The 18,820-nt window shown below is 43.7% G+C and overlaps 1 protein-coding gene across 2 annotated transcripts in view; it reads left to right on the forward strand.

The window, feature by feature from the left end:
* The first annotated feature begins 10,273 nt into the window (after window positions 1-10,273).
* Window positions 10,274-18,820, forward strand: part of LOC119012690 (tyrosine-protein phosphatase non-receptor type 14-like) — a 43,864-nt gene continuing 35,317 nt past the window's right edge. Inside the window, exon 1 of one of the 2 annotated variants that reach the window (XM_037086722.1) lies at window positions 10,274-10,704. The gene's annotated coding sequence lies outside the window, so the exon portion shown is untranslated. Of the gene's footprint in view, window positions 10,705-13,200; window positions 13,422-18,820 lie in introns of those variants that run through there. The other variant, XM_037086723.1, reaches the window with a different exon arrangement.

An 18,820-nucleotide genomic window follows, 5' to 3' on the forward strand; every position in this document is an offset into this window, starting at 1 on the left:
ATCATCTGACCAGTTACAAACCCTTTTAATCGTGGAGAAGCCAATTTATTTACCTCGAATCCCCCTTTTTCTTAGAACCAGTGCGCCTTTTCTTCTCCTGCAGGTCAAATGTGCTCCCTTCGATCATCAAACCCTGAAATAGAATCACATGATGCCCCCGTGTCTAAATGTTGTGCCCATTCTGAAGTGACAACAAGGTTGGAGAGAGGAAACAAAAGTCTGGCTGTGCATTACTTGTTCACGCCGAGATGCAAGATGCCAGACAGATAACCCGCATTCCTTTTGTCTTTACAATTTTTTGTTTCATCTCCGCGACAAAAGACTGTGGAGCAGGAGACAAGACTTATCAGTGCAGATAAAGTCATGAAGAGATGCTTTGTTCACCACAATCCATCTGTTACGTATCGTGGCTTAAGGCAGGGAAGAGGACACAGGATTCGGCGCACTACAGCAACAAAGTGTGTTTTCCAAAAGGCATCTGGGCAAAGATGGATGTGGTGTTTAAGGTTTGTACAAAAATGGAAATTCTTGTCAAAAGAATGCGTCAAGGGTCAATGTTTTTCCTACGGGGAAAAAAAAAACAACAATTTATCAAGCACTTTGAAAGGATTTTTTTTTTTCTTGGTTCAACTTTAGGTGAGCTTTCTCCATCACACTGTTTTCAATGGTCCCACTCCTCCGACCCCTCCTACAAAAAACAACAAATGCCTTTCCTTACCCAAGTGATTTTCTCTTGATTCCACACTTCACGAGCAGATTATCTTGCCTTTGTCATCTACTGCCGTTTTTAAAAGAACCCAAAGGTAAGTTACGACTGAGCGTTTATGTTGCGGCCTTACGTTCGTTTAGATTTAAGCCACTTCTTTTGAATACCTGTTTTGGTCGCCACAAACACAGATGGAAATCTCTGAGGGTCTCCTTATATGCCACAAAAACGTCTCAAATATATCCCCAGGTGTCCTTAAAAATATCCAGCGCCGTGGCTTGACTTTTGGCAGCTTTGTTGGCTGTGATCACACCGTCCTCTCCACCTCTGGATGTGAAAGTCAGCCAATAAGCATATAAAGTGAATGTGAGATGCCACATTTGCTGCACACGTTTGGGTTCGAAAAAAATCATGTCTATTTTGTATGATGGAGCTCTGAGGAGTCTCGCAGCTTGAGAAGAGTAGCTGCTCTGTAGTCTGGTGGTACAATATAGTACTAAAACAAAGTTTAGAACAGAAACTAAATTCTTTCTTGCTGTGTTAAAGCAACACTGAGTAACTTTTACGGCAAATTTGGGAAGAAAGATCGTTGATTGTTGAGTCGCAAATATTGATGCTTTGGATTGGTGCTTGACCGGGACAGGAAATGGGATGCGAGACGAGGGACGATGTGCAGGCAGAGGGGCCACAGGTCAGCCCTGAACCCGCTCTTTCTGTGGATTTGAAAGATTTAGGGAAACAACAACAACTATTAGTTTCAGGTGTTTAGACACAAATACAATCCATCCAATCCTCCATGCTGAGACCTTTAAGACCTGAATGCAGAGAGGCAGCAGTGGGAGTGACTCTCTTCCCCCCTCAGCATCAAGTGTGCCAAAGCTTATATAGATTTAACTCACTTAACCTCTGTGTGGCCCTCCTCTGCAGGTGGTGTTTGTTCTGGTCGGCCCTGTGCTTGTGAGTTTGAGTCATTTCTGGGAACCAGCGCTAAGATAAAAAAGAGGACGCTTGCTAAGCCACCCCTACGATGGATAAATAAAAGGTCAGAAAACAAATGATGCATTCCAACAGCACTTAGTGTAATTCACCTCCCTGTTGATGTTGCTTACTGTCACAGATTGATAATAATATTAATACAACCCCCAGACAAGGCTGCACAGGATGTGAATCACTGCCTAACGAAGATTTTGCCATTTAACCAGCTGCCATGTATGCAAGTGGTATCGTCTCACCAATCTGCAGAGGTTCAGGAGAGTTTGAGGGAAAAACACTGACAGCTCCATATCTCACTCTTGCAGATGCAGATGGAGGCACTGTTACAAATATTTGATACAAATACTCGTCTCAGTACGCAGTGTTCTGTCACACGAAATGCATTAACGCAATTAAACTGACAAAATGTGATCTAATGATGATATGCTGCATGAAACCTTAACGAGCTCTGTGATAAAAAACCCGCTCACAATATCATCATATGAACAAAGAAACATTTTTTTAAAACTCTGTTGTATGAGGCGCCGCAACCAATGATTGATGATGATGTTCATCGCGACAATCTAAAATCTACTTTTTGAGGAGACCTGGGTGCTTACAGACGGAAAAACAGATCAATGAGAATACTACACTGGCTGAAGAAGAACATGGCCGCCCTGAGTTGAGCTGTTTACTTGTGTTTCAGCGTAGCCTGTACACAACCTGAATGGAACAACAGCCAATCTGCAGCCTGTTGAAAACCCAGTGGATTCTACAATTAGATAGTAATGCTCCCTCATGTTGTCGTCCGTCCATTCTCCAGGGTGTCAGTTAAAGTCTGCCCCCATGGCGTCTTTTTGGATTATAAATCCCAAAGCATCATTTGGGCATCCTCATCTTCCTCGTCTACGTTGCGGCCCATAATCCGGATTCCGAAGATATCGTCGACCCAGGCTGACCCGCAAGGGCCGAGCCGCTGCTCCTCCATTGTTTTGTCGAACCACAGGAGGGAACAGAACAATTAGATAACAGATAAATAAATAACAAACATAGCCGCCCTGGTGTGGACACATCCAAAAATCCAATTAATGCGTCATATGTTGACTCATATTTCCAATTTTGTTCCATTTTATTTGGTGAATAATAAAAAAAAAAATCTAATTCATTCCAATTCTGTTTACTCATTAACCAGCTTGGCGTCTTCTATTTTTTTCTTTCTCCTCTGTTCATTTCCAAGTGCATCTCAGCTCAATCATAGAGAGGAGATGAGCCCAATTATTTCCCCCCAAAGCTGCAGAGTCTGACATTACATCGACTGTTTCGTCTGTAAGTGCTGCAGTAGGGCCACCTAAGCTTCAAAGCAACAGACTAACTGTACCTGTAACCTTTCACAAACCAATTATCGACTTGTTGTGGGGTATTTGCGGCTTTGCTCATTATCCGGAGCGGTCCATTTCAAGCTCAGTGCCAGGTTATGCAACTGTGCGTCACGAGCAGGCTGACGTCGCTCCAAAATGTTACCCGAGCGAGGAGGAACGTCCCATTTGGCAAATGTGCGATGCCTCAGTTCCTCCCTTGTGACGTGGGAGGAAGAAGCCGAGGTTCAAAGAAGAAGATTCGAGCGGTAAAAGTGAGATGTCATGTTTAGATGCTGCGATAGGTTGTACAGTGTCAAGACACATGAAAAGCCCTCTTTTGTCTCCCACCACTCTATAGTGCGAGGCAGGTGTTTTTAATGCTGTCACCTTGGAGGAGCCGCTCGGAGAAGGTGAGCTGTGGTGGGCGGGAAACACGAAACAGCGTGGATGAAAGAGCAAAACAAAGAGAGAAATGTGTGGCTGTGGCCTCAGCTTGTAGTCAGATTCTACCTCTAGACATATTTTGGTGCGCCCAAAGACATGCCGGCTTATATCAGGACCTGCTGCAAGTTCGATACAGTTTAACGGAACGCCTACAAGTTTTCGTGTCCAAACATGAACCGTTTTCGCTCCACCAAACCTGTCTCATAGCTGATCATGGATTTTTACCAAAAAAATGACCGTTTACTGGCACTCACTTTGACATTTTGTCCTTGGATACTAAGTTCAGCCAAGTCCAGTTTGGTTTTCTTCATAGCATTTTTGTGTTGTGTTCAATGGGGTGATGGTCTTGACGTCACAGGGGGCTTTGAGACAATCCCAGCCGGAATTGGACCAGAGGCGGGACACACCCCGGGCAGGTACTCACCACCTCCAGTGGGCTGTGTGTTGGAGTCACCAATACGGAAAAGGCCAAACCTTGCCTTAGATTATTTGTACAATACTGTTTTCATTGAGATTTACACTCAACTAGATGCACTAGATGCAAATTATTGTTATTGTGCCACCTACTGGCAACAGGAAGCAAGTCTTTTGCAACAATTACAAGTGGATTTTCCTTAAATTTTCATGATGTGATCTTCCCTTGATATATCTGAACCTGTTGTTTGGCTGCTTTCATATATTTTTTGTTTCCAGTGTACTGCAGCTGTGGCCAGAGTTGGCAGGTGAAGAAAACGTGTGATGGTAAGACACACAGGGAAGAGCCCATCCTCGCAACCAAAAAGGCTGAATGTTTTGTCTGTGCGAGCAGTTTAATACAACCCATATTTATAATTATATCTATATTTATATCTCAATAGAGGTGGCGACCTCTAGTGGCTGGAGTAATTGTGCAGGGCGCAAAGGAGGAAATCAGGTGACATATTAAAAGAGTGACAGAGTTTGCACAAGCAGAAAGAACAAACCAACACAGGACTTTCACACAGGAGATGGCTCTTTGTTTCCCGTGTGAAACCCACAGCTATCATGTCACCACTTGGATTTTAAACGTCATCTTTTCTTGAACTTAAGTGCCTTTTGTGTGATGACAGATATCTGGTCTGGTCACAGTTGCTTGTTTTCTCCAACAGTGACATGTCATACGTTTCGAATGAACAAAGAGGCCAGATTACAATGTTGTCTTTGCAGCTGCTCCTCCTGGCTTGTTCTTCAAAACGGCTTGAGTGATCAAAATCATCATCACTGCTTCAAATTTGTGTCATGTTTTCCATTTTTCATGCCCTCTATCCGTTTTGAGTCTGCACCAAAACGTTGCATAAGAAATCATTCCCATCTAATAAAATGTTTCTTCCTTCTCCGTCTTCTAAGCAAACTAAGAGAACAGGATGTCCAAGTCCAATGCCAAAAAGTTTGATGTGGCGGATGTTAAGAAATACTCAGGCGGTATCACTCTCAGTTCCTTTGGAGCACCACACAAACCACCATTACACGGTTCAAGAGCAGGATGTTATCACACGATGTTCCACGCCTGACTTGAAATTTATGCAATGTAATGAATGTCTTGCTTTTTATTTATAATGCTGTATATCTATTTTCCCCTAAACTGTCTCCCTTCTCATGCTTTAATTTACAGGTTTTCAGATAAAGTTTCTTAAAATAAAAGCCTCAAACGACCGACTGCTTTTTGGAGGGATTTACTGGAAAATGATGTGTTGTTTGGACTCCTTTGTCTCAGTCTGTCTCACATTAGGTTATCGATTCATAAAGCTCTTCATCATATACATGTTCACTGTGAGAAATACAGAGCAGGGATGCCTAATTTATGTAGCTGTGAGTCTTGCCAGCTTTTTATGTAAGGCGCAGACGGAGTTTGTCAGAAAAGCAAAACTAAATCAGAGGCTTCCCACAGTGTGCAATTGCTGACTTTGCAAAAATAATAAAGTGCACAATAACTATAGCAACAACAAAGATCTTCAGCCCTCCAGACCACTTCCAGTTTGTCACAATCAGATATTTTGCTTTTACACTCTTCCCTCCGGTGACCATCCAAGCATTTACATCACGCTTCACAGGATCATTTCTATTCTTTCCATTATAATTTTCTCCTTCTTGTCCACCATAAATGTAAACAAATACCTAAGGGAGAGCCACACGAGCCTACTGGGTGTCTGGAAACCACCTTAATGTCAGAGAGGCAGAAAATAATTCACACTCGGTGTAAAAGGACTGAAGGTCTCATTACAGCAATGGCAGTGTTTTACACGCCCACAGCATCTCCCACAGGAGACCGCCAGAAACGCAGTCCTCTGCCCCCCCCCACCCCAAATGGTCCCAAAATAGAAAATAAAAAACATATTGTTTCTCTCGGAGCACCCTGCTGCGCCCTTTTCAAGAAGCAAATTAAAAACAGGAATCTGCCTCTTTTCTTATGCGCCATCCCTCTATTCAATGTTATTTGCTGGGCTTGTACAATTCTGATGTTGTTCCCATGTGTCTTTATTCTGGTTCACCAGTCTCCCATATGCAGTGATATCACAGAATGCCTCACAACAACTTTATATCTGAATCTGCCCGAGCTTTTCTCCTGGAAATGTTGAGATTTGCAGTGCAGCGACAACAGAGCTGCCTCACCGGAGACGGAGAAAATAAATAAAACATCAAACGGTGCACGGATCACTTGTGTCCAAAGCACTATCACGCGGACACACTCAGGACACTAAAAATACTGAGACATTTTGATTCATGTACGCTCAACTTTTCACACAAGCAGATATGTCTAGAAATATAGTCTTCATTCAGAACAAAATAGAAGTTTTTCATACGTGGTTTCAGACTTTTGGACCCTACTGTCTAACATCTTGACATGCTTTCCAATTGTCAAGGCTTACTACAAAAAGTAAAAAAAAAAAAAAAAAAACATTTGAAGATTACATTTATGAAACCATTGCCATTTTTTGAGCTAAACACATTTTTGGGTTCATGTGTCATGTTTAATGCGTGTAAAGGTTATAAATGATACACCCCCAAGCAGGGATGGGACAAGAAAAGCCTCCGTTACTCAAGCTTCATGACTAACTTCTATTTCCTTCACTGTGTTATCAAATTTAAGGTGGCCAGGCAGGTAGAAAAATATGTATAATACTACATTAAAAATGGCCCGAAACATGCTCCTACACACCTCCTGGAGAAACAGTTTTGGCCCTGACACTTCAGTAACTTCTAAGTCATCTGACCCTTTCACTCAAATCGATGCCACAATGTCTTTGGTTACTAGTTGAATGAGACACACCTGATTTTTTTGGGATTTTGTTGGAATTTCTATTTTTCCACCAATATCTTAAGTCATTGACTGGTGTCAGTTTTCTGCTTCTAACCCCAAAATCAATGACTGAGGGTTAAACTAGCTTTTCATGAAAAAATAGGAATTCCACCAAAATCTAATAAAAACAGGTGTGTCTCATTCAGCTAGTATCAGAAGACCTTGTGGCATCGGGTCAAATCAGCTGGAAGCTATTGAAAGAGATGTATCCTTATGCAAAGTGAATTTTGACCAAGAATTGTTTCTTCAGAAAGTGTTCAGGGGCAAGTTTCAGGTCATTTGGAGTTCATTTGTGCAAATTTGTACTGGCACTTTTTTGGATTACATAGTTGGAGATAGGGTTAGAGGCAGAAAACTGCCGATGTATTCATGAAAAATGTAGAGTTTTGTTTAAATGCTTGTATAAATTGTTTTCCCAGTGAGAGAAACAGCCCACGTCATCACACGACACAGGAGACAAGATTACAGTGTAATGTGTCTGCAGCCTGATGGGACTGCACACCAATGTAGGTATCACCAAAACAACACAATGTGTGTTTATGAGATTTTAGATTATTCAGATAATTTCATTTGCTCTACAATTTCTAGTAAAGGAGTTGAATCTGGTTTATATTATTGAAAATGGGACAATAACTACTGGGGCTGCTGCAAGTTGCATTTCGACCACAAGAGGCTGCAATTTGGTCACAAATATGGCTCGGCTGTCTTTATTCTGCTCAGAGTTCAGCTGTTATTCATTTTCAAGCAATCACTGACACTGATTATAATGCACTTCCACAATAGATTGGGAACTAATACATGCTCAAACTTAACAAAAATGATATTGGTCATTGAATGTGTGTCATAATCAGAGGACTGTAATACTCCAGTGAAATCACAGTTAGATACATCCCCGTGCTTTTTCTCTTATGAAACAAAACACGTCATTCCAAGCAGAAGATCACTTGTTTAATAAACTTGTAGGATGGTGATTCCATTTCCTGTGTCTCTTACTCTCCTGTGGCACCATTAACATTTCCTGTGATAGCTTTGTAGGATAAAAAGTGATTAATCATTGCGGTGGTATTTACCGAGCTTGCTTTGAAAAGGTATAATGAGATCGCTGTGGACCCTGCTCGCAAAGGCTCATAACAGCATGATACTGAGTGGGTGACTGTGTTATTTCAGCACAGGCAGAATATTAAATGTGGCAAAGACAGACTTTAAGGTGGTTTAAGGTAGCGAAATAGGCCATGAAAACAGAGACAAGGAGGAACAAATGATCCCGAATGTGTGCAAACGTACACACAAGATGCTCGACAACAGGCCGACAACTTCTGCAGGGACGAAGGACAAAAACGAGAAAAAGCTGAAACTGACAGGTTTTTAAGAGCTTCTTTAAAACATGATCAAGACAATATAAGATTTAAGTTATGACATTATGCTACATCTGATGCGGCCCATCTGCTTATTACACGCTGCCTCCTATTGGTTTAGAGTGTGAATCACACAGGTGGCTGATTCTTACGTATCACATCTTTAAAGACACATTGAAGTCATACACTCAATTTTTCCCCCTAAAACAATATGGTTTATTAATTATGTCTGTCTTTTTTTCATGACTCAAGTTAAATGTAAAGAGTCACGTCAAATGTGAAGTTTTAGTCCCCTTAAATTAAACTAATGCAGACTTATGCTTAGACCTTATATGTTTATTCAGTTGTCACAAGCTAATGTGGACTTCCACATAAGCAACGTGTGTTTTCAAGGGTTTATTATTCAATTATCAAAGATAAAAATCACGCATTTCAGACTGTTCTGGTCCATCTCCTGTAATTAATAGCGCATCCAGTTAATCAACATGGTGATGATAAACTTTAAGCATTAAATGTGAACCTCACATTGAATTAACATCATGGAATTAGATGGAAATGTAAAAAAGTCACTGTTTCAAGCCAGTGTATATGTATATGTAAGTATATAGCAGCTCTGACTGCTAACCTACCATGGCCCTTTTCATACATACCACCGCATACTAAATTTTGGTGTGTTCACAAACTAATTTAACTCAGTGTACACTTTATGTTTCACACTTAAAATAAAACAAACATACTTTAATTTAGGCTATAAAGTGTCTTGCATGGGACAACTCATACACAAGCTGATGTATGCAAAATACACCTGTGAAATAATGTGTAAATGTGCCTATACGTGGCCCAAAGCCGACATGTTGTAAAAATGTAGCTTATTCAAATAAATTGCCCCACCGAGGCCCTAACTCATCCCGAGCCAAAAGGCAGACGGGGGGGGGATATAAATATGTGAGGGGACCTCCTTTGTTCGACGTTTAGTCACCTCTGTGGCCCCTGGAAAACCATTAAACGAGAAGGACTTCTCCCAGGAGCCCACATTCCTCAGATTCCTGCAGTCTGATGTCAGAGCAGAGGGGCCGGCGCTGCGGAGGCATCTGGACCCGCTGTTACCTTCACGGACCCCGCCACGGCTGCGTCATCTGAGCACTACTGAATGTAGCGCCCGGTCTACACTCCATGTTGAATTATGTCAGTAGGGAAAATCAATTAGGATGGATTTTCTCGTTTCTTTTATCCACTTAGCAGCATGATGGCTATGTTTTTTCTGATGAACGTAAATAGCCTGTCGATATATGCTACACTTTTTAAAACTGAACATATGAAGTTAGTTAGCCTAGCTTAGCATTTAGAGACTGGCATCAAGGGCAAACAGTTTGTCGGGCTCTTTCAAAGAAAACAGACAAACAAAAAAATCACCCAAGCATCTGCAAAGCAAATTAACAAAGCAATAACTTTTTTTCCCCAAGATATTTAACTGTTAGCATGCTTTTACCATCAACTGTCAAACAAATTAAACCTCCTTGTTTTTGCTCAGACCTTTGCGCCCCGATCTCATAAAAGGTCCAATCAGTAGGGAAGTAGGTTCTGGAGTCAAATATGGAAGCTTTAGTTTAGACATAGACATAGTTTTGTCACATCTGTGAGAAAGTACTGGCGAAAGTCCTGGCACTTTGAGTTTCCCACTTTGTCAAATAGCCCGATTGACACTTTGGGATTGTAGGTCGGGTCGGCCGCCATCCCATGACAGAATCGGAAACCCACAGTGACATTATTTGACCATAAATTGTACTTCCTCACAAATTTGACCTCTCAAAGAAAACTATGACATCCTACCATTAGCTACCACCTTACGATTATTTTTTCCCCTCCCGTTTTAATTTGTTGCGTTAAAATCATCCAGTAACGAACAAGGAAAAAGACTGGAGAAAGGCCACATATGTCATTTCTTTTTTTCATTTACTGCGATGTAAATCATTTCATCACGTCTCACATCTGTCTCGCCTTAAACCCCCTGTTGGAACGTTCAACGTGAATCTACCGATTCCGACACTTTGCGCGGCTCGTGAACGCACCGTCTGCTCCTCTCTCCCCCTGTCCTGAACGCCTCCATTGGACTAGAGGGACCACTACTATAAACATACTGAAGAAGTCCCTGCGACACAGCGAGACCACGGCGATCGCACTCACGGCCAAGTTGGAGAACTTCTAGCGTGCGATTAAATTTATTTTTTTTGTTCTCCGGTGAAAAAACACCCCTGAAAACTTTGGGGAAAAAAAGAAAAAAAAAAAGTTGGAGTTTCAGCGACTCTTTTGCCTCTGCGACTTTTTTTTTTTTCTCCCTCTCCTCCTGAAAGTTGAACCCTCTCCTGATTTTTTTTTCTCTCGTTGTCGTCCACATGGGAACGTATTTAACAAATGAGGAGGAAAACGCCGTGAGGATTATGTTTTCACTGTGAGGTTCAACGCCGTCGAGTAAAAAAAAAAACCCCAGAAAAAGAAAAGAGGAGTTTCTCCAGCGGGGAGCAGAGAAAACGGCATGTAGCGCAAAGACCAGGGGTGAGTTATCCTGCAGGAAACATAAAATAAATAGTTTTTTTTTTCCAGGAGTGGTTTGGTTATGCTTAATCTTGATTGTTAAGTAGAGGAAAAAAAACCCTCATTTTTTAAAGCCTCACTGAGCGCTGTTGAAATGTAGGCCAAATGGCTCGGCCACGTAGGGCAGACAGGGGATCCCAAATATTCACCCCCCTCCTCCCCTCCCCTGCACCCTCCCACCCCCTCGTCCTCCAGCAGATAAACATACATTAAAATACAGACAGGGCCCTCAGTCCTCCCTCTGCACTTGCTTGATGAGACGTGGACAAGCTGCCGGCTGTGGTTTCATAGAGAGCTGAGCAGCCTGTAGACAACTGAAGAAGAACCCAGTGGAGGTACATTAGTGCACTTTATGGAGCCCTCTGCAGCAGCAGCACCTTCCTCCTCCTCCTCCTCCTCCTCCTGTAGGATCCAGTTTTGTTCATCTTTTCTGGGGAGGCAAATTGGCACATGCCAGGCTGAGTTTACAGCAGCTGGATTATCCAGACCCTACTCTGTTATTACACATGAAAATCACATTTTTTTGAGCAAAACAGCAGAACAGCAGCTTTCATGACTCGGGGGGGAGCTGCTGTGGACGACTCATGAGGTCATCCAGAGAGTCAGCGCTGCTAAGTGATAGTTAAATAATCTTTGATGACGTGTGTATGTGTGTGTGTGTGTGTGTGTCAGGGCGATGATGATGACCGTTGTTGAGCCGTGTGCATACATGTTTGTGTGAGAGTTTGTGAAAAGATGTGTTTGGACAGGCACCTCGGACGACTGACGTTACTGTAAAAGAAAGAGGGGCAGAGTTCTGTAAAAGGCAAATATAGCATAGCTGCAGGAGGCGTAGGCCCAAAACACACACACAGACACACACACACACACACACACACACACACACACACACACACACACACACACACATCTGGCTGTCTTTATAAGCTCAAAGGCATGCTGTGTAAATTATATGGTGCCAGAGCAAGTGGCTTGGGGAGTACACAGCACTTTTTAAAACACTGGTGGAGAATTTAAAAGGACCAAAAGTCAAAATCAGCGTGATGTCCCTCGGTCTCCATCTGTGCTCCCTCTTCATCTTACGATCAGGCTCCTTTAAACACACTCATTAATGTTTTCTCATCAATTTCCACTCATTCCAGATCCCCCCCCCCCCCATCAGCATCCTTCAGTCATCCTTGAAAACATTCTTTTTTTAAAAAAGCACCCAGTTGAGTCCCCAAAGTGTGTTTCCTTTAAGGTCAGTGCGCATAATAGGTGTTTACTGCATAATGCGAGGCTGCATGTAAAAAGGAAAAGTGGCCATTGTTTGTGCAGCCAGCGGTCACTTGAGTCTAAAGGCCATTCTGATTGCTGTGCGGTGGCGAGCACACCTGTAATTTTGGTCAAGCGCTCATGCGGCAGCGCAGGGAGAGAAACAGGGGGAGGGAAGAAAAAAAGGTTATCGTCAGTTGTTGTTGTAGCAGTTTTGACTAAGAGCACAGTGATACTGTGGAATTCCTTCAAAACTCGTCCTGCGGTTCTCTTGTGAGCCTGCGAGGCTTCATGTAAAAATCAGAAAAGTCTGTGGCTTCTCACAGTCTGAATGGGTTTGTGATGAAATAACGTCAAGTTGTGGTAAAGCAGATTTATTATAAAAGGGAAGTTATTAATCGTAGAGTTTCACATAAAGTCATCCTTTATTCTATTTATATCCCTTTAACATCCCTTTTGCATGTTAAAATACATGTTTTACTGTGTTTGTTTGGTTAATCTTTATATTTCTCTTTCCAGCAAAAGTGCCAAAATGTGGTATTTCCACTTCTTAAATGTCAGATTTTTCTACCCTCATCATTGCAAATCGAATGCATTTAGGGTTTTGACTGTTGGTCGGACACGGAAGATCTCGCCTTCGGTTGCAGGAAGCTGTGGCGGGCAGTTAATGACGTCCAACAGTTCAGTTTCCCGAAGATCAATCGATTACCAAATCTGCTGTCGATTAATTTCAGCTAACTGTTTCCACGTGTCCTCGTGCACGAGTTTCAGATGTTCCCCTGCTCCACAGCACCTGTTTCACATGATCGGCCCGTCATCAAGCGCCGCTGAAGCCTGATAACGACCCATTCATCTGAATCAGGTGTGTCGGAGCAGGGAAACGACGAAAAACATGCAGGGCAGGTGGACGAGACGACCGGGGACGGAAAAACACTGGACCGAAGTATTAATCAAGCATTTGAGAAATAATCAGCAGATTAACGGCTGATGAAAAAAAAATCATATACACTTAAATTAATATAACAAAACATCTGAGTTTGAGGAAGTCAGAGAAAAAAAATGAATGATAAAAACTCTTATAATATGACACATTGTAATATACAACGTTGTGCAAGCTGCGTCTGTGACCTGTGTGTTTGTGTGTGTGTGTGTGTGTGTGTGTGTGGCGAGTGTATCCAAACTTCTGTTGCCTTTGTCAGACGATCTGTGTGCGCGCTGTGTAAGTGCCGTGCTCTTTGGCAGCCTGGCAGACAACAACAGAGCGGAGAGCGTGCCGCGACCTGCCCAACTCTCCCACACTCCACCTTAGGCCCCCTTCCAGCCAGGTGCTACGGGTTGAGCTGTCAATCACCGGGCGGGCCCCGCCCCTCCTCGCGGCAGGTCGGACGCAGGGGAGAGTCCCGTCATCTCCGTTTTTTACTCCGGTGGGCCTCTTTTGTTTTTATGGCAATGGCGGATCGTGGAGCCTCTCAGTAGTTCCTGGACGTTACTAGCAGTCTTTTAAATCAGAACTGCCAAACATTGTACTCGTGTCTCTGTATTCATGCATCTGAACTGCTCGCTTAGGACTTCCTGGAACCACCTGAAGTCTCTGTGAATCACGTGACGAGCTCGAGGCCTCGGATTGAAGCCCAGTTTGAAGCCAACTTGACACACTGTGGCTCAGTCCTTGTCATTACAACGTCATGTGATGCGCCACCGCTCGTTTCACCATCATGATTTGATCCGCTCCGTCCCGTTTAACATTTGGGAAAAGTTAAGAGGAGCCGCTCGATTAAATCATTCTGTCCCCTCCCCCCCTGCGATCGACCCATCATGTGGCCCTGACCGCACGCGTGACACGCATACTTCCTCGGTTATCTCGCGAGGAAGTGTGTGTGCATGTGTGTGTGCGCGCGCGACGTAGCCCACCTCTCGTAAAGCCCCATCAGAGACATTTTTCTTGCTTGATCTCGGGTTTTAAACGTGCGTCCTTTCCTTCCCCTTTTTCCTTTTCCCCGGCCGGATGTCAGCAGTAGCAAAACCCCAAAGTGCTGCTGCTTTCATAGGCCTGTAAAGCGGCTGCTGTTGAGGTCCCTGTTTAGTGTTAGTGCCTTAAGGTTCGGCTGTGAGAAAACACAAAGTGGCTTTCTGGTGATTGAGCATGTGTGTGTGGAGTTGAATTTGTGCGAGTGTGATGTGGTTCCCAGGAGGAGGAGGAGGAGGAGGAGGCGGTGGAAGGAGGAGGAGGGGGATGGAAAATGTGAACAGCGTGGTTTGGCAGGAGCAGACATGGTGGCCGACGGCTGACGGTCCCATGTTTCTGTTGTGGAGCCGCTATCTGGCCTCGTCGTCCGTGTTTACTCAACCCCCCCCCTTCCCTCCATCCTCACCCTCCCCCCCTCCTCCTCCCCTGCTTCTCCTGACCAACTGTACCAACATGATAAGAGCCCCGGGAAAACACGGGTGTCATCTCTTCTTCCCGTTCACTTATCTGAAGTCTTTTATTTTCTCGCTCGGGTGCTGGGAATCACAGAAACCCTCTGTTTGCGTTTAGAAGAAAACACACGCCGCACTCGTTCCCTCAGTCCTATCTCCAAACTCTTCCCCCCGCTTCCATCCCATCAATCCTCAGATTTAACTGCCTCGGGATGAGTCGGCAACGCTGCGTCATTGTTGGTTTGGCGCGGCAGTCTCTGGCCAGTGTTGGGCTGCATCTCCTTCTTTCATCCCCCCCCCCCCCGCCCCCTTCATGTTCGAGTGACAGTGTTTGGACGGCGATGCCAGCCTGAAGCACCGGGCAATCCCTATCTGTCGCTGTTAACAGCTCTGCGGCCCATAAACACTGTTAACACCGCTATTATTTTTCCTCAAGTGCCTTTTTACGATATTTAGGGTTGCTGCGTGTTGTCAGGCTTTCGCTGTAAATAAAGCGGAGCTGGAAAATCACACGGTCTCACCGAGCGCCAGTGGAGTTTGTTCCTTTGCTAATCCTACAAAGTTCACCGTCCGGAGTCTGAAAGAAAATGCATTTAGTGTTCTAGAAGAGGCATGTTTTTAGATTTTGGATTTTGTCTTGAGCTGCAATGGTTAGTTTTCAACAAGGTAATGAATTGCCAACTATTTTAAGAATTGCTTAATTGGTTTAAGTTTTTAAAAAAAGTACGTTTCTGTTTGTTTTTTTTTACTCAGTAGACTGAAAATCTTTCAGTTGTGGACAAAAACAAAAAACAGTCATTGACCTGTTTCACCATTTTCTGACATTTCATAGACCAAACAACTCATTGGTTTATCAGAAACAGATTGCTCAACAGTGATTGTCATTGTTAGTTGCAGCCTGTCTCCTCTGTCAGTCTACACTCCAAGCTGTAACTACAAAGTGGCAGAAGTTGAAAAATGGAGCATTTGTAAGAGAGTATGTTTTTAGCTGCTATCACTGCTGAAAATCACCCGTGGACGGATATCTCTTGTTGCACGGGATGGTACGAGGAATTTGCAGCATCTACATGCAACATCCACGCATGCACAAAGCCTTGAATCAGGATTTCAGGCTAAATAATCGTCTGCCAATGGCAGATATTGTTGGCCAGAGCAATCCTTGAGATGCATGCAGCTTTAAAATAGAGCCAGATGTTGCGCTGGCTCATAGTAGCAGAAGTGTAGAAAGGAATTAAACGTGCTTAAACTTGGCTGCTAAAGTTATCATCTCATCTTCCTTGAGCGGAGCTTGTGCACAAAACAATGCAAGATGTGGAAATCTGCTCTCAGTTATATGAACGCTTCTGCAGCTTTTATGATTTACGCTCTTATGCAAACCACTTTTCTCTTGCACAAGTGTGTGTGTGTGTGTGTGTGTGTGTGATAGAGATCGAGGGGGGAGACGGGGAAAGGAAAAGAAGAGGAGTGTGTGTGTGTGTGACCGTGGAAAAGCTACAGACGAGACTCCTTTGCCGTCTGGGTGTCACCTCTGTGCGAACACTGTACTCCATGTGTTTTGTCACCGTCGCCGTGCTCTCATACACCGGAGAGAATGTGTGCGTGCATGTGTGTGTGTGTCTGTGTATGTGTGTGTCTCTGAGAATGAGAGCGAGAGAGAGGGAGCTGGAAAGTGAAAAAGCAGATGCGCTCGCTGGAAACACACTGTCTGCCCGCCTGGCTCCACCATCTGTTTGCAGCTGCTAGTGTTTTTATGTGGCAGACAGTATGTTTGTGTGTGTGTGTGTGTGTGTGTGTGTGCGAGCATTCAGTATACATTCAGGAATGTACAGTACGTTTAGGTTGAGGGTTAGGAAATGTATATGCAAAGTCTGAAAGCATGAAACTACACACACACACGCGCGCACACACAGACACACACGGGGTCAGACAGAAACACACATGGCCGAAGCGTCAGATAACAAAGAGGGCCCTGGTGGTGCGACTTGCTGTCCCTGAGGCATGCTGGGAGCACAGTTGCTGTGCGGTGTGCGTTCCTCCACTGTATGTGCTTTCACATGCAGCAAAAGTGAAACAGTTTTAAGGATAAGGTCTGATCCAGGGTCAGCCCCCGAGTAGCTGATGTTACTCAGATAAACTTTGGCTCACCAGGAATGTGTGTGGACCTTAGAGCCGTGTTTCCCCAAAACATCTCAGTGCTGAGCTCGTCTCAGCTCCGCGGTGAGCCGGCGGGACAAAAGAGGATCAGAGTCCTAAGACGATTTTGGGAAACATCAGACCAAATCTGGCTGTTTTGGAGCAGATGTCGGCGGGATAATATTTTACCATTGTTCTGCCTTGTGTAACAGATGGCTTAGTCGCTGGCGAGGACAAAACAACAAAGTGTCAAGTTCTTCAATACATAGCAAGACAGAAAAATAATTAAATTCAAGTCCAAAGTCTTCTGTTTGACTGCCGATTCTAATATGACACTGTTATTTAAAAGAGAGCCAGTGTGTGAACTCCTCCTCTGCCACAGAAAACTTCTTGTCAGAAGTCCCACCTTTAAATTTTGTGAATTAATGACATCACATTACATCATTGCATCACACATCTGCGTAATTTATGCATAGTGACTAGTTTGACTCAAAAGAATTGATTCAGGTGAGCTGCGTTGTTGTTGTTGGCGGGGCTGGCTCGGGCGTGCGTGAACCGACCAATCAGAGCAGACCGGGTGTTCAGGCCTTAAAGAGACATGAGCTAAAACAGAAGGGTTCAGAACGAGCGCTGGACAGTTTGGAAACTGTGTTTTTTGAGCACTTAAGCATATGAACCTACTTTAGCTGTAACCTTAAAATTAAATTCCAAACGTGAAAATGAGAATGACATATTTCCTTTACTGTGAATGTCAAAATTTGCTGTTATTATTTTTAGCATTTATGTGGTAGTGAAATAAATACCTCTGAGTTTTTTGGACTGTTGGGGACAAAATAAGTGATCGCACGTGATTTAACAGCACATTTTCCTCTTTTTTGCCATTTCTATGGACCAAAAAAATTGTATGAAATAATTGTTAGTTGCAGCTCTGGATTAATCAGTTCATCATCAAATAATTAAGGAATCTTTTTCCACATCCACAAGTAGTAAACAGAAAAAGCAAACACTCCAGGGGAATGTTGTATTCATCCTAAATAGGACTTAAGTTCCACTCCACTACTTACTGATCCAGGCCTCATTCAGCCTCGTAGACCAAACTGTAAAAAGAGTACGCCGGAGGAAGAAGAGCGGCTCCGAGCTGTGAAGCACTTAACCAGCTTGTTTTGCTACAGCGCTCATGTGTAACAGGAGGGGTGTATGGGAGGAGGAAGAGGTGGTGGTGGTGGTAGTATCACAGACAGAGACAAGCAGCAGAGATCAGATTGATTGAGTTACACACGCTACACTTGCGTCCAGAGCTCTCGGAGGCCTGCGTCTAATGGTCTTAGCAGTAGGCGACAAAGTGCTGTTTTGTTCCTGCCATTGTGTGGATGTGAATGGAGCAAAGCGACAGGCGGGGTCGGCCCTGGAGAGGGGGGGGGGAGGTGGAGACGGATCGCACACAGCACCGAGTCCAGCAGATGCGCGGGCATAGTTTGGAAAGTGATTGAAAAAGTAAAATGAGGTGCTGTTTTGATTTCCTCCGGTGTTTCGCCTGTAGAGGAGCAGCAGGCTGGCTGTGGTTTTGTTGTGCAATGCTGCCAGGCTGTCTGTGGTGTTTGTCACAGCTTGTTTTGGTAATTATTCACTGGCCTGATGTGCTGAATCCATACCTCAGAGGTGACTGGTGGCAAAACATCACGCCCTAAGGGGGGAAACCTGAGTCACCATTGTTTTTTAACAGATTTTAAATCCTTATGTTGTCAGCTGTTGACGCATATGACTGTCTGTTCAGTAAAAACCTGCCCCCACCATTAGTTAATCTCACTACACCTGTCGACCTTTGCATTCCCACACTGCACATGACGACATATATTTTTAGTCATTTTTGGAACAATGCCTCCTTTAATTCAGGCCAATTAGTCAAAAAGTCGACTTCCCAGGCAATTCTACCAACTGTGGTTAGCTCACTTAATAAGCTAACGATAGCTACATGGGTTGGTTGAAAAAGGCATCTTCTGGCTGACTTTTTTATGTATCTAGCTGACTCGTTTTAAAATGACAAGCCCATTAAACGTTTTTTTAGTATTCTCTTGATGGCTACATAGGCTACAGGAGCTAATGGTAATGGACCGAGTACAAAGCTAAAAGTGAGCGCCGAGCAACATCCATTGCAAAAAGCGACGATCTCTTCAGAAGACCCGGGTATAAAGTAACAATTTTTCTTGTTTTGCGTTGTCGAGTTAACGTAACAGTGTTACGTATGTACTGTTGTTTTATCTGAACTTAGCTA

Source organism: Acanthopagrus latus, chromosome 22 (assembly GCF_904848185.1).
Source record: "Acanthopagrus latus isolate v.2019 chromosome 22, fAcaLat1.1, whole genome shotgun sequence".
Classification (NCBI taxonomy): Eukaryota; Metazoa; Chordata; class Actinopteri; order Spariformes; family Sparidae; genus Acanthopagrus; species Acanthopagrus latus.